This window comes from Calonectris borealis, chromosome 1 (genome assembly GCF_964195595.1).
Source record: "Calonectris borealis chromosome 1, bCalBor7.hap1.2, whole genome shotgun sequence".
Lineage (NCBI taxonomy): Eukaryota > Metazoa > Chordata > Aves > Procellariiformes > Procellariidae > Calonectris > Calonectris borealis.
The window spans coordinates 4,396,637-4,418,706 of NC_134312.1; the positions used below are offsets into that span (position 1 = coordinate 4,396,637).

The 22,070-nt window shown below is 52.6% G+C and overlaps 1 long non-coding RNA gene across 1 annotated transcript; it reads right to left on the reverse strand.

Moving 5' to 3' along the window:
* Positions 1-690: 690 nt before the first annotated feature.
* On the reverse strand, positions 691-3,712 carry LOC142079219 (uncharacterized). Its single transcript, XR_012672578.1, has 3 exons — positions 3,625-3,712; positions 1,432-1,478; positions 691-733 (listed from the first exon to the last, which is right to left on the reverse strand). It is a non-coding gene; the product is annotated as an uncharacterized LOC142079219 (long non-coding RNA).
* Positions 3,713-22,070: the final 18,358 nt, after the last annotated feature.

The following is a 22,070-nucleotide window of genomic DNA, read 5'->3' on the forward strand; positions in this document are numbered from 1 at the left end:
CGGGGCTATAAACAACTCGCTGATGGTCAGCGGCTGGTCACTGAAGTGCAACCTTGAGAGCTGGGGGAGGTTGGCTTAGGCGTAACAGCAGCAGCTCAGCAAGAAAACAGCCGAGCGGTGGGATAAGGGGCTGGGTGCTGCCTGGGAAAGCAGCACCTTCAAGCAACGTGTAACCCAGGGGCTGAGGCCAGAGGCTAAGAGCCTGCCTGGGCACTCAAACATCTTATAAAAGGGAAAAAATAGGATTATGCAAGCCTGATCGATCGTGTAAGCATGTCCCACGACGTACCCAGCGCCAGCAATTACGAGCACCCTTGTCTTTCTTGGGTTTGTGCCACACAAGCAAATGTTCAAAATGTTATAAATATTTTAAACGAGCTGTTTGCATTATTATTTGCTTGTAGAGTACAACCCTCGTAGTGAAGGAGATCGAGATCCCTGTGACTGATTCTCAGGCTGAAACGACTGCGTGGCTCCAACCCAAGAAAAGCACCGACATCCTTGTCTCGCAGGCTGCTGCCACCCATTATCTTACCGTACCACTAACTGGAAAGGGAGGTCAGTTCGATACCGATTTCCTGGCTGGGCAATCACTGATAGGAAGATCCATTCCTCCCTGTATAGATAAAGACATCTCTGCTTCCCCTAGGTATGTGCAGAAATGCTGAGCAGCTTAGCCCAGAGGAGCATCCCATCTCCCCTGCCCCTTGATACAAAGCCTGGTTCTGCACACCTAATGGTGCAAGGGAAGGAAGGAAAGTTAAATCTCCATCTCCATCTTGGCCAAAGAGGATTTTTCTGGGGTTAAGGATGAAGCTGAGGGCTGCAGTCACAGCATCTCAGCCAAATATGGGTTTTAAACCTGGGAGAAAGGCAAAAGGACTCTTTGCTGGATTAGTTCTAACTAAACAACCCCATTAAAATATTAATGACCATTAAGTCATGCTTTTCCTTCCTTTGGAGACAGCTTTCTACGGGATGCTGCTGGGAAAGGTGCCCACGAATATCGCTGCTGCCGGTGCCTCTCCCACGGAAACCAGCGCCTGGGAAGATCTCGAGAAGCCATCTGGACCATCCCTCAGCCCCGGGGCAGGATCAGCGCTGGCTAAGACCGTTCCCAGCCTGTTTGCCCAACCTGTTCCTAAAACCCTGAGTGATGCTGAGCCACCCACCAGCCTCTCTGACCGTGCAGCCCGGCCAAGAGGAGAGCCATCCTCATTTCACTGTCCTGGACCATATTTTGTTCAGTTTCATCTAAACCTGGTTTTGGGACCAGCTTGTTTCTCAGTGTTTTTCTTTTTTTAATTATTATTATTATTATTATTTTTGTATTGTTCTTTTTAGATCCCAGACAGAAATGCTGTTGAACAGTGAGTAAGGGGTGAAAATCCTGGTGCACCAAAAATCCCCAGACTATGTTGGAAGGCTTACCTGTTTATTTAAACTGCCTGGCACCACTTAGCTGCCTGAGGTGCTTTCTGTGGGCGAAAACCAATAGTATTTAATATAGGGAATGAGGCAACAAGATGCTCCAACTCCTACGATGACCTTGGCTGGAGCTTGGAAGCTGCTTTCTAGAAATTGCCCATGGGGAAAACAGAGGGCAGACGTGTGGAAACCAAGGATGGTCCCACCTGAGATCTTTCTAGCCCAACGCACAGAGTGACTGGAGCAAATCCCAGTGATCAACCAGATGCTTTACTCCCTTTGATTTCCTGGGGACCAGATTCAGTGGAGGATGTAGCTTGTAAGCCTCTTCCCTTGAAGAGCAGCTGGCTCCCAGGTGACTGGCCTTGGTTTTGCCCGAGGGAAGAAGTAGGTGCTTCACTGCTGAACGGGCACCTCTTAAATCCCAAAATGCTCCTGGAGCAGCAGGAGCAGCCCTCCATCCGCTTGGCTGCCCCGAGGCTGGGTGCTCGCCCAGGGGTTATTTGAGCCTTTGCACCGTTTCAGCCAAGGGGCTGACAAAGCCTCTCTGCCTCCCAGACCAGGTGATGGAAGCACCTTAACGGGGACCTTAACCACCAGCCTCTAATACAGGACCAGATCACACCTACAGTGCTCTAATACGCTCTTACTGGGAAGTTTTTGGAGCTGAACTGCTGGTGCCCGGGAAAGACCAATGTTACAGAAAAAAAAGCAACCAAGGAGTTAGGCACCTTCCAAGCTATGCAGGTACTGAGCAGGATGTTATGAACAACAAATTTGGACATGAGTATCCAAACGTGGATTTTGATGGACACGATGCCCAAGTTCATTATTGGGTCTAACCCTGAGTATATCGCATTATGTTTCTTTTGCCAAGCCCTGGAATCATGTGCTGGAAATATTCTTCCAGAGATGAACTGCTGATCCTCATTTATCCCAGGCAATAAAATTGTAAAAATCTCTTTTTTGTGTTTTATAGAGATTTGGAAGCTCATCACTTCAAGGAGCAGCACTTTTTTCCCGGAGCACTGGGATAGAGTTGGGCTCCCGTTCCTGCCAGGGGTGGATCAGCGGAGCTCCTGGGCGGTAGACAGGGAACAAGGCCAAAAACTGGGGGGAAAAAAGTCGTATCAGCAAGATGACAGCATGTCCTCCCCGATGCCCTGGGGATTCAGGATTCTTGGAGACACAACTCCTCGCAGGAGTTGCCAGCCCGGTGCCTGCTCCTGCCTGCCTGGGGTCGGATCCTGCACAGGGCCCATCATGGGTAGGTGCTGGCACTTGTGAGCAGCTCTGCTTGCTTGGGCTCCCTGAGCAAGCCGGGGCAGTACCGGGCTCTCCTCCCTCTCCCTTTAGTTGCTCCCCATTTCTCAGCCATGAGCTGTGCTGGGACGGCTGCAAGGAGAAGCCAGGGCCGTGCGGTCCTTATGCACGGAGCGGGACTTGGCAGCCTCCAGCAAGGGGTGGAAGGAGCCTGAAAGATGTGAGAGGGACTTCACAGGCTGTGAAGTAGCATCAGGGCCTGCTGAACTGCCTCCAGAAAGCACTGGCTGCTTCTGCTGGAAAATGCAATGAAAGGCAGGTTGCTGCTGTGCCGCCCTGGCCTCGGGCATGGCTGGGGTGTCTTCTCCTGCACGTGGGTGTCGGGCCACGTGGAGTGAAGAAGGGCTCTGCTTTACCTGCTGTGCTATGTCTGGCAGCGGCATGTGGACATCTAGCCCAGCTGCCTTGAATTTTCCCAGCCTGCGGCCCTTTAGGGTTGCTAAATGTCCTGGGAAATTCCATTTTTGGATGATTTTTCCCCCAAGAAAACGGTTGCCCGCTCAATTTGCCTGGGCAGAGACCCAGCCCCAGCGTGTGCTGCCGTGTTCCCTGGGGACAAGGTAGAAACCAGCTGCTGCAACTGGTTGCAGTTGCTGGAAAGAAGCCCAGCAGCCCAGGCCACCAAATCTTCTATGCTTTTGTCCCTCACATGGAGGCTCAAGGACTTCTCCACGTGCAGCAGCCATCCCTCCTAGAGCAGGACAGAGACAGCATTTATGTCCCTGTCATCCCTGCTGGAGTTACAGCTCTCGGAACAGAGCCTGGGGGCCATTTTTTGGAGTGCTCCTCACCCACTGCCTTAAACAGGTTTCCCCAGGGGGGTTTAAGCCAAACCTGGCAGACTCTGCACTGGAGCGGATGAAGAGCGCTCACCTTGACCATTATGGTGGTCTGGATGGGGCTGGAGCTTGCAGTAGCTGGGCAGGGAGGCTTTATACCACCACGGCCACCGGCACAGGTACGGTTTGAGGAAGGTCTTGGTGACTCCAGGAGGGAGGAGTGGTTCTGAGGAGCAAAGACACGGCAGAGAGCTCACGGTATTGCTGTTCACCACTAAGGTGGAAGGACTGGGTCCAGTCCTGCGTAGCTTAAGGAGTTTCTCTTGAACTAGCTCCAAGCCAATGCCTCTTTCTACCTCCAGGGAGGGCAGTAAAGGAACCACAGTAAAAATAAACAACTCTCCCAGGCGGTAATGCTCCACCTTCACCTCCTGCTGCAACCTGAGCTGCAGGTTGAATGGTAGAGATTAAGCCACACAGACCTGATTGCGCTCCAAAACTCTGGGCTCAGCTCACGGCTCATCGCCAGCTATCCCTGCTGTGATCCCAGGAGAGGGGGACTTGCACATCCTCAGCATGGGGGTTAGCACAGCAGGATCTGAACCTTCAATTGCCTCGGCCTTGGATGGTGCAGCCTGTGCAAGGGCAGACGGGAGATGCTAAGCAGGGCGATCGGAGTTTCTGGCTCCCTGGTGTTGGAAGCAGTTGAGTTTTCCCAGCTTGGCCCAGTGCCACCACACAGAAGATGGGATCGGTGCTCTGCTGAGCTCAGAAGATTGGCAGAGGTGATGTGGGAGGCCAAAACCTCATTATCCCACCCACATCCATTATACTCAGTTCTGTACCGGTCCTACCAGGAAAAAAACCACCACAAACCAAACCAAAAACCAGTTCCCGGTACCTTCCATCCCTTTCTAAGGCCATCAGCTCCTTGTCCTGTCCCTGTCACCTTTGCGCCCTGCTGTCTCCGGGAAGCGAAGGGTTAAAAGCTCCGAAATTATAAGAACTTCCTCCTTTCTGCAGTGCCTGCCTCCAAATGACGCTGGTTTCTGCCGGGCTTTGCCCAAATATGTCCGTTTCCTTCTGAAAGAAGAGGGAGGAAGAAGGAAGAAAATACATTAAAGAAGAGAGATATATATACACACATATATATATAAAAAAAAATATATATAGAAAAGAGCAAGGCATCCGCGACCGCGGAACCCAGGCGTCCGAGCGCAGCCCAGCCTCCCGCCCGCCCCATGCCGTTCCGCAAAGGTAGGGGCTGGATGGGGAGGGGGGGGCAGCACCCCGGGATGCTCCCCCGGCCGGGGAGGGGGACCTGGGGCTGGGGCTGGGGTCCGTGCCCCGTGCGGTGCTTCCTTGCAGGGGTGGGAGATGGGAGCAGCGGGCTCTGCTTGGCTTTGCCTAGCCCGCTGGTTTTCGGGGTAGGGTGGGGGGACACCCCACGATGCTGGAGTTGGGGGGGGGGGGTTAAAAATGGAGCCTGCAAAGGGCAACAGTCTCCCCTCCGCCTTCCCTTGGCTGTGGGGTTTTTCGTCTCTCCTTGGTCTGGGGGAACAAGCCGCTGTGGGTGATGCAAGGGCTGAGGAGGAGAGGGGAAGCGGGGGAGGGGGGGTTCTGGGCCGGGGGGGTATTGCTGGGAGTTGTTTTGGGGGGGTGCAGGCTGAGAACTGGTAACCTGTGTGCATTTGTGGCGGTCCTTGGGAGATGCTCAGCTGGATGAGCTGTGTCGTTGGGAGTCTGGGAGGAGAGACCGGGGAGGTAAACGGCTTTTGAGAGGGGTACCCCCCCTGGGCAGCCCTCTTTCACCCCGTGGTGCTCTCCGATCTGTACCCCAAACCATCTCTTTTCCCAAAAACTCCGTCCCAGCAGCTGGCAGAAATCCCTCTTTGACATCCCCTGGCTTGGAAGCGTGGGGCAAGAAGGACCCAGCTAGGAGACCTAAAGCCCTGACCGCTGCTCCTGTGCTTCCCCACGGAGGAGGGGATGAGTTTTCCACCCTCCCTGGCCCGCTGTGAAGCAGAGGCCCCTTAATGTCACCTCCTCCTCATCCCAGAGGAGTACCATAGTGTGAACATGGTGGGGCACAGAGCAGGATGCTCGTGGTGGTTCCTTGTCCTAACAGCTCTATTGGGAGGAGAAACAGAGGGGAAAAAGTCTTCTCCAGGAGACACAAAGGGCAGGGGAGGCAGGGTAAGTTGGGGCGTGCAAGGACATGGGGAGAAGGTGCTGCTCAGCCTCTAACCCAGGTGCTTTGCTGAAGTGGAGAGGTGTCTCCAGACCGGTGGGCAGCCCGGTGCCACGTCGAGGGCTGGCAGTGCCGGGGCAGGGGTGGAGGGTACCGCTGCGGAGATGTTACACACTGAGGCTGGCATGGCATGAAAGAGCAGCAGGGAGGGAATGAAAATTTGGGAGAGAGGGCTGGATTTGTTTTTCTCATCTCTCCCTGCTCTGGGGAGGATGTTTTGGGTGTGCGGCAGTTTGTCCGCAGTGATGTTCACAGAGCCCGTGATCTCAGGTGCGGAGATCTATGTTGCCTTTTAAGGCTCAGTGAAGCGTGGTGTGGTTCACACCCTCGCATCTTGACAGCGCAGCAGATTTCAGGTCTTGATTTAATTTTAGGCGATAAACGGATTCATTTAGAGCAGAAGGAGAGATGCTGGGGGGTGGGCGGTTGGAGGAAAGCAGAGGGTGTCAGGCTTTAAAAGCGCCGGTCCTTTGGGGGTGAGCACGGAGAGCCGGGGGGAGCTTCCCACCTTGGAGGGCAGCTGGCGTGCAGCCTCAGCAGGGATCTCCGTGATAAAAACGATGGGCAGGTCTCCAACACTGGGGGACACGTGGTGGGTTTGCAGTAATGAGGATACATTTCCACGCGGTCTTGCCCAGCACACCTGAATTGGGGAGGATCTATTTGGGGCACCATACCGTGCTTGCCGTCGCCGCTAGATACCCGGGGCACACATAACCTGAAAGTCCTCGGGACCCTGCCACGGGCAATTCGGTTCTGCAACCGTTGTGTCACCCTCGCAGCCATACCTCCTCTACAAACTTCCTCTAGAGGTCAACCTTGAAATGCCAGAGCAGCTGCCAGCAGCTCCCTGCATCAGCTTGCAGCTCCACCTTGGGAAAGTCCAACGTGGCACAGAGGCCAGCGTGGATGGGTATTGAACATCACTTGTGCATGCTCAGCTCATGCTGGAGAGCCCCCCAAGGACCCCTTCTTCTTGCAGATGGAGACTGTAAGACTCGCTCAGGCTAGAACAGACTGTGTGAGTTTGGCCATGACAATGCTTGTAGAGGTTCTCTGTAATGCCTGGCTGCAGTCTGTGTAGATGTGACCCCAGCTGAGAGCATCCCGTTGGGTTGGTGGGACCCCATGTCACCAGCCATGCCTAGAACACTGCTCAGTACAGCTGGGCTGCCTGGGCTTCCCATGGGCACATCTATAAACCACCAGGCAGGAGGGTTGTGGAGAGCATGGTCTGCTGGCTGCCCTTCAAAAGCTGCACAGAGTTTAGTGCGTATCCTTAGTCTGCAGGAGAGTCGGGCATGAAGATATTTTCCCTGTAGTTCAACCTGGTGCATTAAAAATCCTTGCTGAAGGTGGTGGCCTCAGCCGGATTGGAGTCAGGATGCCCGCCTGATCCTCCCAGAGGAAAACCAGGACTCCAGCCAGCTCGGCGAGGAGGCTGAGCCTTTCCTTTGGGAGTCTTTTGGGAGCAGCGTCTCACCCCCAGGCTTGCTCACCGCCACCCAGATCCAGGGTGCAAAGAGGAGGCTCTGCCTAAAGGCTGCTGCTCTGCAAACCCCAGGTAGCTTGAGGCACAGGGAGCCTTTGAGATGTGCATTTGGGAGGCCCTGAGCTGCCTTTGCACGCCCCTACGTGTGGAAATGGGGTATCCTAGGGAGTAAACTGCAAACCCCACCCTGGCTCTGCCGGCTTCTCACCGCTTGCAGCTTTGGCATCACTTTCCCGGGTCTCCCTGACAAGTCTGTGCTAAATCTCGTTGCCTTGGCTCTGTTTTGCCTCCTCTCCGGGCATCGTAGCCAGTGGCATTGCCCCAGGATCTGCACTTCATGTCTGCACAACAGTTGCCATTTAGCCGACCTCAAGGCATTTGGCAGTTTCAGATATTCAAGAAAGGTATTTCTAGCAGAGATGCTCGAGGCCAGCTAGAAGGAATGAGCTTAGGGCAGGAATTAATTTCTTACAGCATCACCGCATCAGCTGGCAACGCTGGAGAAAGTCCTGATCCCCAAGCGGTGCCGTTACCCTGGTGAAGCCCCATCCGTGGCTACAGCTCTACTGGCAGGAGGTGTTGGGAGCTTTCACCTAAAAAGCCCTTCGCCTCACCTGAAAAATATGATTTAATTACTGCGGCTGACGCGAGGCAGCTTGGGAGCGTGCAGGTGATAAGTAGCCGGGATATTGCCAGGGAGCAGGACATTTGTCATTTGTCAAAGGACAAATGAAATCCTGGTGGTGGTGGTGCTGCTGGCTGGGAAGGAGCTGGAGATAAGACTGAAAGCCAGCGAGCAGAGATCCAACGCATGATGCTGGGAGCAACTGGCTCCCCAGGGTATGGGTTGGCAAGGGCATGACAGATGCACGGTGCGAGGTGCTTCCCAGCTGAAAAAAAAAATGCATGGCACCATGAATATATATATTTATGGGTATATATAAAGGTGTAGGTTGGCTTTGAGCTGTTGGACAGGGGGACCTGCTGGGTGCTGCTTGGATCACCCGTCATCAGGGCATGTTAGCGCTCGTGTGAGCACAGGATCCTGCGTGGTGATGCATGGCTTGAGTTGGGCAAGAAAGAGGACTCGGGGCTTGATGAGGGAGCAGATTCTGGAGTCCTTGGTGTTGATTTTGTCTGTTGATGGTCTTCTCTGGGACCACCGAGGAGGATCATGCTGGTGGCAGAGGTGGACCTGGATGGGTGCGGGCTGTGGTTTGGAGAGAATCATAGAATCATAGAATCATAGAATCATACAGGTTGGAAAAGACCTCTAAGATCATCGTGTCCAACCGTCAACCCAACACCACCATGCCCACTACACCATGTCCAAGAGAGGAGATGGTGGATGCCGTGTCCCTGCAAAGGGGCTCTGCTGACATGGACATCAGCTGCAGTTCTGCAACACCAGTGCAACCCTAGGCAGAGGCAGAGCTTGGACAACTGCAGCTGACTGTGCTGAGCACGCTGTCTTCGCAGGATAAATGAGAAGAGCTCGTAGCAAGGTGGACATTAGAAGAGCCATGGGCATGATAGACCTCCAGCATCTGGAGGAGCAGCCACAGCTTGCAGAAGCAAGAGAAGAAGGAGGGACACTGGAAAAAGCACAAGCACAGCGGTCAGGGAGCTCCTGAGGGGTCTGAGGCAGAAACCTGAGCTCTGTCCTTCATCTGCCAGGCTGGCAGTGGGAAAGGAAGCGGTGCCTCGTGGTCGCTGCATGCACGAGTTGGATTAAACATCTCTTCCCAGGCTGAGAGCAATCTAGGGGGTGTCCTTGCATACGTCACATGGGGTGAGATGGCTCTCACCTTCCTTAGACCTCTGGGGTGAGGTGTACAGCGTAAGCCAGACATCCAGGTCCCCCCAGGAGGCAATGAACGGGCAGGCCCAGAGGAGGGTGCTTTGATGATGGATAGGCTCAATGGCCCCAGTGGCAACCTCTCCATCGCCATTGACCTCAAGGAAAGCCAGACACTTGGGTCCAAGCTGGCAGCACGCAGCTGAGATGAATACGACCTTAGGGCTAGCAAGGGGCTGGAGGAGCTGAACACCCACCATGCAATGGTGGGCACCATGAGGTTTGAAAAAACAGCCCTAATCTTTCCAAAGTCCTTCCTCCCCACATCACACCTACCTCCACAAGGACCTATTCACTCACCTTCAGCCAAGTTGTTTGGAGATCTTGGAGACTCTATAACAGCAACCCCCAAATCCAGCCCTTGGGATGGTTGCAGGGCACAGAGCTGCTCTGCAAAGAGACCTCACTGTGTGTCGCACCTACTGACCCCACTGCAAACGTGTTGTGTTGGATGTCTCTCAACCACCACGTCCCAGCCACGATGGGGTGCTTGTCTGCATGGAGATTTGCAGCATCGCACAACACTGGGTGGAGAAGAGCGCCTGATAGACCTGCACAAAGCCCTGCTGATGTCCACCTTCCCGTGGCTCCTCTCTGCTGGTGGCCAGCAGAGCAATCTCCTGTGAGCAGCTCCTATCCAAAGGTAGCAGAAGTTCTTATCCAGCAGGAAAAGTGATAACAGGAGTTGATCTGGCAGAAGAAATGCCCTGGTGGGGATGACATTGTGGAGGTGATTTCTGCCACCAAGCGCTGCAATTTCCAGCTGCGGGGTGGGAGGAGCGGGTAGACAGCCTGGCCACTATAACAATACTGCTCTTTATTAAGCCTTTTCGCTCTCTGTTAGCAGAAGTTTTGACGTCGTCTGGTCTCGTTTCTGCTTGCTGAGATCAAGGAGGCTCTTGTTAGCAGGAGCAGAGGTGCCTTTTGCACATGAGCATGAAGGGAAAGGGCAGGACAGTGCCATTCCCGGCGTTATTATTTCTGCTGCGTGTCCCCTTCTCTATCGAGCTCTTCCTTGATATCCCAGCTCCTGCAGATAGTCAGATCACAACAGCCTCTGATGGGAAACGATCTGCTTTTGCAGAGTGATTACAGCTAAGGCTGGAGATTTGCCTTTCTGCAGCTTTTTGGTATTAAAAGAGATAATTCTGTTACTTTGGGCTGCTTTCTGGCTTGCTGGCAATACCCTGCAAATCCCCACGCTGCTGCGTTTGCTGGTCACGTCACCCGTCGCTCCTCGATGTCGTGTTTTCCTGGCAGGCTTGGAAAACTTTTTATCCAGCGCTTCCCATCAAAGGCACCGGGGAGGATTTACGAGCGCCGATGAGCCACGCCTCCAAGCGACACGGATGGGGAGAACCCGAGCGGGGTGTCGGGAGCCGTTTGGGGGGGGGGTCCTGCCTGCCGCAGCTCCCCGCGGGGGCCGTGGCGGTGATGGTGACAGTGATGGTGACGGTGACGGCGTGGGCGTCTGCTCCCAGCCGTCTGCTCAAAGGGCAGGGAGGAAATGTGCGGCAGAGCTGGCCCCGGCTCTCCTGACTCACCAGCTCGTGCCTGAGTCAAACCATCGCCTTGTTTTCAATGAACACCTTTCCTGGAAGGCTGGAAACCCCCTCGTGTCCTGCTTTGCCCGCTGGCTGGTGGTTCTTGCCAGGGTATTTTCCTTCTGGCTCTTGGTTTCATTTCATCCCCTTTCACCTCGCTGGCCTCTTGAGCGAAACACGAGTAAATGACCCAAAGGAGCAGGTGTCTGTCCCCCCATCACACCCGTCCCGGCACGTCCCTGCTCCCTGCAGCTCCAAGAGAGCACTTGGTGAGCATGACCTCTCCATGCCTCTTTGACATTATGCTTTCTTTAGCATTTATGACCACTCATGGAGAGTTTTTAATGGGTTTAAGAAGAAACTGTGCCTAGCAGTTGTGTGCTCATGGGGTGAGCATGAAGTTGTGTGCTCGTGAGCTCCTGATGATGCTCGTGGGGTTGTGCACAACCAAGCAGCAAAGCCCACCATGTCTCACGGTGTTGGTGCAGGGGAGGACATGCCAGGCTGTGGTGGGGAGGTGGGATGTCCTTTGCTGGACAGCAGCTGGAGGTGGGACCACCAGCCAACTTGAAACTGGGGAAGAAAGCTTGTAAAGGGTATGCAGCTCCCTATGGGGGAGCTGTAAGGTTCAGTGGGGGTTTTTGGGACCCACTCTGCACCCCGATCACTCCACAGAAACCAGTCGGTGGGAAGAGATAGGTTGTTACAGCCTCTCAGAATTCCTGAGTCTGGGAATTGAAACCACGTAAAGATGCAGTGGCTGATACCATCTCCTCATCTCTTAACCTGGGAGCAGGCAGATATGCCTGTAACCTGCCTTCCCAGGGCCAGCAACCCACCGATCGACTTGGAACGCTGGAAAACCTTCCTCTTGGTGTCTTGCCTCACTCCTGCTTGGATGGAGAAGGACTCTCCTGTGCTGTATTTACATGGTGAACAGGCACGACCCCGGTGCTCTCTATTCACGCTGCTGGGTGAAGACTGGGCTTGGTGGCCACGTTACATAGGAAAAGCCAAGCTGGCTGGGCTAGGCTGGGCTTGGACCGTGGAGGAGAGTCTGACCCCTCTGCAGGATGCTCAGCATGGGCTTGGACTTCACCCCAGCACTCAAATCACACCACCGACACCCCCCGGACCACTTCTCCACCCGGCATCCCACCATCTCTGACGTTCTTCTTGCCATCAGGAGCCCGTGCCGGCAGGGCGGCTGGCATGCCGAACCCTTCCCTAACACACCCTCAATGATGGAGAAATTAATCTCGGCATAAAACGACTCCAAAGGCTTTAAATCAGATGACCACGGGTTTTTTGTGGAGGGACGTGGGAGGATTTCAAAACCAGCAGCCGGCGAGGCGTGATCCCTGTTTGCCTGGTGCGTGCGTGCACACACGCACACGCAGGCACGCACGTCTCTGCAGGGCACCCCACTTTTTTGTTCCCCTGCATAACCACATTTTAAGGCTGAAAAAAAAAAGGAGATGGGGGTCAGGCCCTGGTTGGGAGTCAAGATCAAACCTATACAAGCAGTTTCAAATTTCCCTTGTGTTTTCCCCTGGGGAATTCCTTGTCTTCCCAAGAGGTATTAGGCTTCCCCTAATACCTGGGTAACTTTTCCTATATCTACTTTAAATCTTCCTTGCTATCGAGGACAGCTATTATTTTCCTTATAACATCCTTTTTCAAACTGAAAGCTGTTCCCATGTTTTTTTTCCCCATGTTTCTCCTTCCTGGAGCACAAAAACACTCTCACTTTATGATCTTCCATATATCCCATTCTGGAAACATCTCCTTGGTGTTTTCCATCCCCGATTAAACCTCTTCCCAAAACCATGAGTCCCTTCCCTGGCCAGAGTGAGACATGTTCTTCCTGGGCCAGAAAACCCAATCATCTCCTGTATTTTCTATACCACCCTCCTGCTAAAACACCCTGGAATTGGACTTTTCCTTTGGTTTTCCTTTTTTTTTTTTTTTTTATCTCCAGGGGCATCATGCTCTTTGTTCCTAGTTGACTGCTGAGATTTCGCCCTCCCTAGTCCTTCACTCCTCGTTGGAAGATTTCCAGCTTTATCATTCAAGGCAGGGGAAACTGAGGCACAGGAGGGTGCAGCGATACGCGGCAGGCCGCTGTGATTGTGGCTTTAGTTGCTCTTACCTGCAGATCCAGCACCCTCTGCATCAAACCTGGCCGTGCCAGAGCATCCTGCAGCGCATCCCCCACGTTGGTACATTTTGGCGTGCGTCTCTGGTCCAGACCTCGCCGTAGTGCAACGTGGAGCTTCCAAATCAACCCATGGGGGTAGGAGCAGGGTGTTAAAACCCCACCTGGGGAGATTTGGGTTGGAAATCGGGGAAGGCTTTGCTCAGCCCTGGAATAGGTTATTTGAGGATGGGGTGGGGAGTCTGAGATGAACAAATAGGAAATGACTTGGGGAGAAATGATGCTGCTTCGGGGCTGGGGAAGGGGTGATGATAAATCTGCTGGGAAAAGGAGGTGCTGCTGTGTTCTTGTGCAGCCCCAGCCCCGGTTTGGCCTCCTGGCAGCCCTCGGCAGCCGATGTTTGGGCAAGGACACGGCAGGGCTGGTGTTAAATGGCTTCAACCCTTCAGACAACCCGATGTATTCCCCTCCCTGACGCCTTGGCAGTCAGCTCTGGTGCTTGTTTGTCCAACCTGACGCAGGGAGAGCCTTTTGCAGGGCAGCGAGGTGAACTTGTTTACCGATTTATTTATTATTTTTTGGCCCGTTGGCACGCGGCCGCTGGCGGGAGCCCAGGCTCGGCCGCCCGGGAGGGACGGCGGGGACGCAGGGCTGCCGGAGCATGTGCCGGCCCCGGGAAGCCGCACGGGCTGTGCATGCCCCGTTCACATGCACGCAGGGAGGAAACGCTGCCGGGCTCTGCTTTCCTGACCTCGCCGTCACCCGGCACTGCCACCGTCCCTCCCAGCAGCTGCAACCTCCTCCGGAGACATGCGAAAGAAGCATGAGCAGCTATCGCGGGTGTTGGAGGGCTGCCGGGCTTTCCGGCTATTTCCAGAAAATCTGGAGAACAGCTGAACCTGGTAAACAACAGGGATGGGAGGTGTTTTTCTCCCGGTGGTATCGGGAGAAAAATTGGGCGTCTTGCCTCCTGCACCCAGATCTGGCTACAAGCCTCAAGGAGGGATGTGACTTCCCAGTTTCGGTCTCTCCGGAGCCAGGATGCTCCGGCTGCTTCTGCTAAGGGGTAAGCACTGTGGTTGCACTGTGCGTGTCTTGCTCGTGGGCTTGAAGGCAGGGACTGACTGCCTGGCCCAAAGAAATTGAATTATTTTGCCCCTAAAATTGCAGATGGGCGCTGCTGGGTTATCCCGCACAAGTGGAGAATAAAGGCTCCTTAGTCACAGATATAAATTTATTTGGAGAAAACTTCTCCCTTCATCCCAGGTACGATCCAGGCGAGCACCCCACCTTGATGCCAATAGGAGACTCCAGCGTGCCCGGGGCAGAAATTTGAGGTTTTGACTTGTTTTTTCTCCCTCTCACTGATTTTCTTAGAAATCCTCCTTATTAGCAAGGGATTTCTAACAAGAACAGTAGGACGCGGCTGAAGCTGTGATTTGGGCTTGGGCAACCCCATGAAGCCCCTCCATCCCCAGCACCACGGGATGCTGCCCCACTTTGTGCCAACGCCACTGCTCTGGGGTTGTGAAACACCACGCTGTGAAACAACACTCCCTTTGCCAAAAAATAAAAATATCAAAGAGGAAAAAGCTGCTGTTTTTTTTTTATTCCCCAGCCTGGGTCTGTTTCCCAGCTGGAGCACTGGATCCAGTTCACAGCTGAGGATGAGGTTTTGGGGTGGGAAGAGGGACTCGGAAGTGGCTTCGCTGCCAAAATCTCCGTGTTGTTGAACCGACCTGAGCAGGATGAGTTGAGACAGAAGAGGCACCTGCCAGCAGTGATTTTTGTGTTTATTTGTTTCTCCAAGGTTGATTTGCCAAAGGCAGGGAATGGATTTCCACCTCGCAGCAGCTGTGAAGAACACGTATGTGGGGGAATGCAGTCCACAAAGCCCTTGGTCCTCTTAAACATGAAATCACCTCTGCTTGCTGCTGCATTTCCCCTCTCCCTTTTTTCTTTTCGTAATTTTTGGGTGCTGCTGAGCTGCTGAGAATCTAATCCAAGTCAAACATATTGGCGTCGTAAATAGGAGAGCAATTCAATAAACTATTAAAGGGTTTATGGCTGTTGCAACGGCAGCGCTTTGGGTAACTTCTCGGTGGAGGACGTGAGGGTGAGAAGAGGTCTTTTTTGGGTATGGCTTTACCAGTCCAAATTTTGGAAAACCTGAGGTTGCCTTTTCTGGTTTGGCTTTGGATGTCCTGCCGTGCCGTGCTTGCAGCAATGGAGTTGGGTGGCCTTGGTGGCTAACGGCCTGGCTGCAAACAAGACAAAACAAGGCAACATGGGATGAGGCTGGCGTGTGCCAGCACCGAGTCTTAGTCACTCCAGTTTGTCGATGACTGACTCTGTCTGAATGCAAAAGGACCAGATTTTTGAGTAGCATCCGAAGGCAGCAGCCGCACAGGCTGCCAGGGATCGAGGCGGTTGCGTGTGCTCCTGCACGTGTCGGAGGGAGCTGTGCTTGTCCAGGCATGGAGGGCTGGACTGGACCCTGCGTGAGATGGGTTTTTGGGGCTATTTAGCTGGTCAGCTCTGGAATGAGCATCTGTGTTTAAGGCAGGACAGGGAGGGGATGCGCAACGCATCCGTGCTCAGAGCATGTCCTGTAGATATGGGGGACTGCAGCTACTGTGACCCTCTGGCCACCCTTGCCTTCACCCCAAAGCCATGCTGGTGGGATCCCCATTAGCCACAACTGCAGAAAGACCTTGCTTTTGCGTAGCTGGCAGGTTTGGGAAATGCTCTGGGCTCTGCCCATGCAAACCTTCGTGGGTCTCAAGCACCCCGATGGGTGCAGCCTGTAGCTCCCGTTGGCTCAACGCATGGGTCGGGAGACCCAGCCATCCATCTGACCCACGAGGCATCACAAGCATCTTCACCCAGCAGTGGGAACGAGGTGCCTGGGACCATCCAAGCCTGGGTGATAAATGCACAACATGAAGCAAAGGAAGGTCATCCCTTGAGCCCGAGCAAAGGAAGGTCGTGCCTTGAGCCTGAGCCCAGCTCTCTTTCTTTATTGGGAAGTTGGCAGGAGATCCTGCCCGGGAGTCGGGTGGCCGTCAGATCTCTTGTTGACTCAGGCCACTCTTTAGCAGTTGTTTTAATTCAGCCTGAGCGCCGGGTAAACAGCCGGGCTGGGACATGTGAAACCCTCGCTCTGACCTTGCCGTCACCGCAGGCGTCAGCCCGGGGAGGTGCAAGCGGAGAAGCACGGACCCACCGGCACGGTGCAGAGGAGCACGTGGGCACGGTGGGGATGAACACGTGGGGTGAGCCCATGTCTCCTGGAGTCATTTGTTTGGTTTTCAAGGAGGGAGAAGAAAAAATTGAACCCTATTTGGGGCACAGAGTTTGTGCTGTGATTCCCCTGATGAGTGGTGTTGCCAGCAATACCAAAGCAGATGCAATAAAAGTGGTTCTCCCCCTTCTCCATCGTATTCGGTGGGGACAACTCAATGTCAATGGCCAACGTGTGCTTCCACCTATGCCATCCCCTCATGGCTCCGGCTCTCAGCTCAAGTAACAGCAGTTATTCTGGGAGGAAACTGGGGCAATCCCCAGTGCTATGAAGCACAGCATCTTCCCTCGTGATCCCTACCAAACTGCCAGGTACCCAAATGCTGGCTTGCTACCATATGTTAAACTCCAGGGCAGAAATCTAAACATTCGGCTGAATTTTCTTTTTTTTTTCCCCAAGGAGCCGTTAACAGCTTGTAATTGCGGGTTGGAAAGTGTAAATGCATTTGAGAAAATATGTTGGCAGTAAGCTCCCCGTATTGTTTCAGCTTGTCCCAAAATTCCAGGGAAAATTCTGTAGATATTTTTGGACAATTTTAGCCAATTTTTTTTCCCCAGCCAGGTCTCCATGGCATGGAAAAGATTAAATGAAATGCACAAATTAAAAGCATCTGCTAGGAATTAGACAAATGGAAAACTTTGCCCTACAAGCAGAAAAAATCTAAGAAAACCCTGATAAGGAAATCTGGTTATTTAATTTCTGCATTCCAGCAATCTGTGTGATCTGATTCCAGTGATTGGCTCCAAAAATTGGTTAGGAGAGTTGTTAGGAAATTGGAGATCTGAAAGGTTACCTGGGGGAGGCTTTGACTGTAGGGAGCTCCAGCAAAAGATACGGAAACTCAGAGTGACTCCTGCAGCTGAAAAAAAGACCTAGAGATGTCTGCTGGGTGAAGGGCAGAGCCTCAATCAGTCTTTCATCTCTTGATCATTTTTGTTCCTGGCGCAGCGAATTCAGAAATCTTTGCCATCTCATGATGGCTTTTCAGTTGGTTGGTCCTTGGGCATTTTTCAGTGTAGTTGTGGACCTTCCTATTCTAAATTTCAACCTATTGACCATAGACTTTCTCTCCTAGATGTGTTTCACATGCTTCCTAAAAGCAGTCCCTGCAGGTCTCAGGTTTAAAAGCACATGGCAACAGTCTGGAGAAGTGGGACGCTTAGACCTCACCTCTTGCTGCCTTGTGGTTTCCGTCAGTTGAACGGAGAGGTGAACCCTTGGGGAGGCTGATCCAGGGAACAGCTCAATCCAAGGAGTGGTGTTCATCCCAAAAGTGGTTCTTCTTGGACGGGGTTGAGGTGCGTAGGACACTGTTGGGCAACCATCACCTGCCATTGCCTGTATCATCCCAGCCCTGTGAGGAAGCAGGGACAAGTGGGTTGTTGATATGGCAGACGTGCTGGGTGTGGGTGGAAAGATCCTCAGCACGTACGCGGTTTCGAAATGTATCTCCTCATCAAAGCTTTACTATTCCTCCCTTCATGGGACTCTGGATTGAACAAGGAATTGTGTTTTGGGTCACCTCGTGCTGGAGCGCACTGAGATGTGCGTTGGATGGCACTGAGGTGTCCCAACATGCTCACAGGCTACAAACACCTCCAGGACACCTCTCGTCCTCGTTTACAATCAATATCCACAGCAGGGCAAGTGAATTGCTCTGGGAGTGCCCATTTCTCTCCGTGGATGATAGAAGTGGTCAAAAGTGACCAGCCCTTTGTAGACACCCAAAATGACATAAATCCTTCCCAAATACTACTCACAGCTTTGCTGTGGATGGAGGCAGATACAGCAGGAGCCGTGTGGGGCTGCAACGCTTTCTCCCTGCTCAGCATCCCCCAGGGAACATTTCCATCCGAGCCTCCCAGATGGTTCAGATCGTCCTGGGATGCTGCTTTGTAGGATGGAGTTTAATCACCCCCTGATCAAAAGCCCCCCTGTCAGGATCCGTACTGATATTAGTTGATAGCAGGGTTAAAAAATATCCTTTTTCCTAGGCTATGATTAATCCGGCACACGCTGCTGCCTGCAAGGACCTGCTCCTTGATCAGCAGGAATACAAACCACCACGGTTTCTTCCTGAGAGCTTTGTATTGTAGCTTCTTGCATTCCTTTGAAGAGATTCCCCAGCATCTTCTTGGGTATCTGACTTCAGGTCATCATTGCCTACGACTCTTTAGAAGCCTCTTGGTCACCATGGCAATGCTGAGGTTGTCACTGGCCTGGGCTTGTTACATCATAAGGTGAGTCAGCCCCAAAGACCACAGCCTGTGCCATTGTTTGATTTAATAATCTGCAACGATGAGATAACGATCCAGACCCTTAATGAAAGGTGGGTGTTAATAAGACGTTAGGAAATAGTTCAATAGCGAAGTCCATGGGATAATGACAGGCTGTGATTTCTGGAAGGTGACCATCTTCCACCTTAAATGGGTTGAAGAGACTCCTCCTTTGGGGGTTTCATGTCCATCGCTGGGGCCCTGCAGGCAGGAGACCAGGAGAGCTCCATCCCAAATCCATCACCGGACTGGGAATTAAGCTCTTCATGAACGCAACCAACTTCAACCATCGGGCACTTCCATGGAAATGGTTCCTATAACAATCTGCGCTTAGGAGGGCTGGGATTTTAGCTCCTTCCCGTTGGATCTCCGACTTGCTGCATCGCTTTGCAGCCCAAATTAGGTCTGGATCGGCGTGAGCACGTGGCTGTATTTCTGCTGGTTTATCTGGAGAAGGCACTACGGTAACGTATGCCAGGTTTATGCTGGCAGCAGCAGGAGGGGTAATACCTGATCTGGCAGCGAGGACAGAGTAACCCTGTAAACACACTTTTCTTTCCAACCAGCAGGATTTTTGTGCTGGAGCGGTGCCTTGTCGCAGGTGGTTGTGGCATCTGGCTTAGGGATGGGGTAACATAAAGTCAAGTTTAACATCTTGTGGATTTACATCCTAAAGCAAATCCCAGGACTTTTCAGTGGGGATTTTCACGCCCTAAAATCACAGGGCAAACGGGGAGGTGTTTCTTTGATCTAACTAAAAGTACCTGGGAGTAGGAGGCACAACCCAGTGCCAGGCTAATGTGAATATTGGCTTCTCGGAGTCACTGACAGTGCCAAAACCTGAATTTTGGCTCTCTGCCTGATCCGCACCCTTCGACCCTTTCTGTTGGGACCAAGCCTGAAATTTTGCAGCCAGATTTCATTTCAAGGAGAACCAGTATCAGATTCCCAAGACTTGAATATCCCCAACCTCTTGCCATCTAATTACCCTCTAACCACTTTTAAAAACCTGTATTTGTCTCCGCAACCTATGGAGTCAATTATCTCGATGATTTAGGCCGTTTATGGGGTGAGTTTTGTTTTGCACTGGTCTTGTAAGGTCAGGAACTTTCACAGGACATTGCTCAATCCTCCTGGACCCGTTTCTGAGCAGACCTGTCAGTGTTGAGAAATGTCCCTGCTCCAATGGATGTTGCAGGTTCAGAACGTTATTTCCAAATTTTTTTTTTTTTTGAGAATTACAGAATGTAATTCTCAAAAATTACAGATGAAACTACTTTCCTGGGATTTTAAATAAGAATATCGGTCTGGGAGGCTCCTTTGGGGTCATCAGTCCTGGGAGGTTCCTTTGGGGTCCTCAATCCTAGCTATGGACAGCCATCTCACATCTCCCCATCTCTGGCCTTGAGCTTTACTGGGTCTTCCCAGGGACCCTCCAAGACCTGAGCCCCGGGGACGATGGAGGGATCCTTGAGTGATTTTGCTTCTAATTTGGGGAATCGAGATGAAATCCAGGCTCTCGACCTTCCTTCTTCCCTATATTCATCACGGCCAGGCAATACGTTTGCCACTCTCCCATTTCCTTTCCTATCTACCTTTAAGTCACCCGATTACAACCAAACACCTCTAGTTAGGTACAAATCTGGCAGCTTATAAGAAACGAGGTTTGAACCCTCATCCTCCTGCTTGAAGGGCTCTTAAATGAAAAGGAATTAAAAAAAATAAATTGCTTTTAGCAAGGCTGACGGCGTAGCACGACAGAGGGTTGACTTCAGGCAGGATTTACTGTCCTTGAAATAGTTTCTGCGATGCACCGAGCTCAACGGTGACAGCACGCACAGGAGCTCGGAGCAGACGGCTGAGCAAAAGCAAGCAGGTCCCCAAGCTTGAATCGGTTGAATATGGCTGAAAAATCACTTAAAGAAAACTTTTTTGCCAGTGGACAGTGAATTTTTTTTTTTTTTCACCGCCTGGGTAGTACCCATCGTTGGAAGCGAGGTCGTGCGCGCAAGAGCTGATTTTTGCTGCTTGTTGCTTGAGTGTTGGGAAAAGTGGCCCCGTGCATTTCTGCAACCCCTTCGTGGCTTTTCCTGCTTCTTGGCTGCCAGGAAAGGCAAGATCAGCTCTCGGCGTGGTGTTTGACAGGGACTGATACAGCGGGGATGAGCAACACCCTGTGACTCTGCAGAGATTTCCCCCTCTCGAGCTCAGCACTGGTTTCTCAATGTCGGAGACTGAACCCCTTTGAATTTTCCCCTTCTCTGCTTGCAGCTATTTTTAAGAAAAGCTGCACCCAAAGGCATGCGTGCGGCAGCCCCGTGTGCTTGCTCTGCTGGTATTTCAGCGCTCGGCTGTTGTTAGCAACTAACTCAATTTCTTACGGTCGGGGAAGGAAGATGTTTCGTGAGCACATCAGGTCCAGTTACAGCATGCAATAGTCTCAAAAACTGGACGGCTTGTCCCCGGATGGGGGAACGGGTGTATTTCTCCAGTGTTTGAGGGATGGCTCAGGGGCAGCCCCGAGCACACAATGTTCCCTGCCTTGCCCTGATCCTGCACTCCGGGCAGGGTTCAGCCCTCCCAGTTGCAGACTCGAGAGATGTCAATCGGGAACTCTGCTCTGATTTCAGGGTAGGGGACTGCGAGTCCCGTGCTGAGCAGCATCCCGTAATCACTGCAGGAAACCCTGCCTTGAAATAATATCGTGAAGAAAATGATTTTGCCTGATTTCTGTTCCTCTTTGGCCAGCAGCGGGGTTGATGCTGCAGTTCTGATACCATTGAGGAGGAAAGGGAGTGTGTGATCGCGAGGGTGTGGGGGGGTGAAAAGCAAGCAACGAGGAAGGAAAAACCCTCTCGTTAAGCGGAGAGGAGAGAAAAAGCTCTTTTCCATGGCAGAAACACCCCTGGGGTTGATGCAGGAGCTCATCGCGGTCCCCCCCCGCCCCGGCAGCAGGGCTCGGGCGGGATGAGGGTGAGATGGGGAGAGGGAGCGGTGATATCCCGATGATATAGGTACAGTTTGCACTTTGTTCCTTGTTTATTTACTCTTGTAATTGAAATACCTGTGAGGGGCGAGGGGGAGGGAGGCGATTGAAACCTGCAGAACACAATGGGCCGTGAACTCCAGCTGCCTCTCCAAACCCAAACATTTTTTATCAGCCTTTGCAAAACCCTCCCCACCGCGAGCCTGACCCTCAGCAGCTTTTGCAAACTTTGAGTCCCTCCAAAGAAAGTGCCATCAGCAGCGAAAAGAGCTCAGCATCCAGTGGGCGAGAGGAGGAGGAACCACTTGGTTTTCTCCCTGACCTTTTTCAAAGCCTCCGATTCCCCTAACGCATTGCAGACGATTTTCTTGGCTTCTCCAGGATCCCCCCGATTTTTTTTCAGAAAAAAGTTTAGTGTTTTCTTTTTTTTTTTTTTTTCCAAATACCCCTAGGTCAGCCCAGAGGAATAATTGTCTCTGTTGCAAGAGGGTGTTGTTAATGCACTAACAAGAATTTGGGCAGCTGCTGCCTGACTTTCGCAACCTCCCTCCCTGGGTAGGGAGAACTATTTGTGCCCATGCCCCAGACTGGTAAACCAAGGCCGTGCTGGAAATTGCTGTTCGGTCAAGCTGCCCTGCCGTTAACCAAGCTCACATATGCCTGCATCTTTA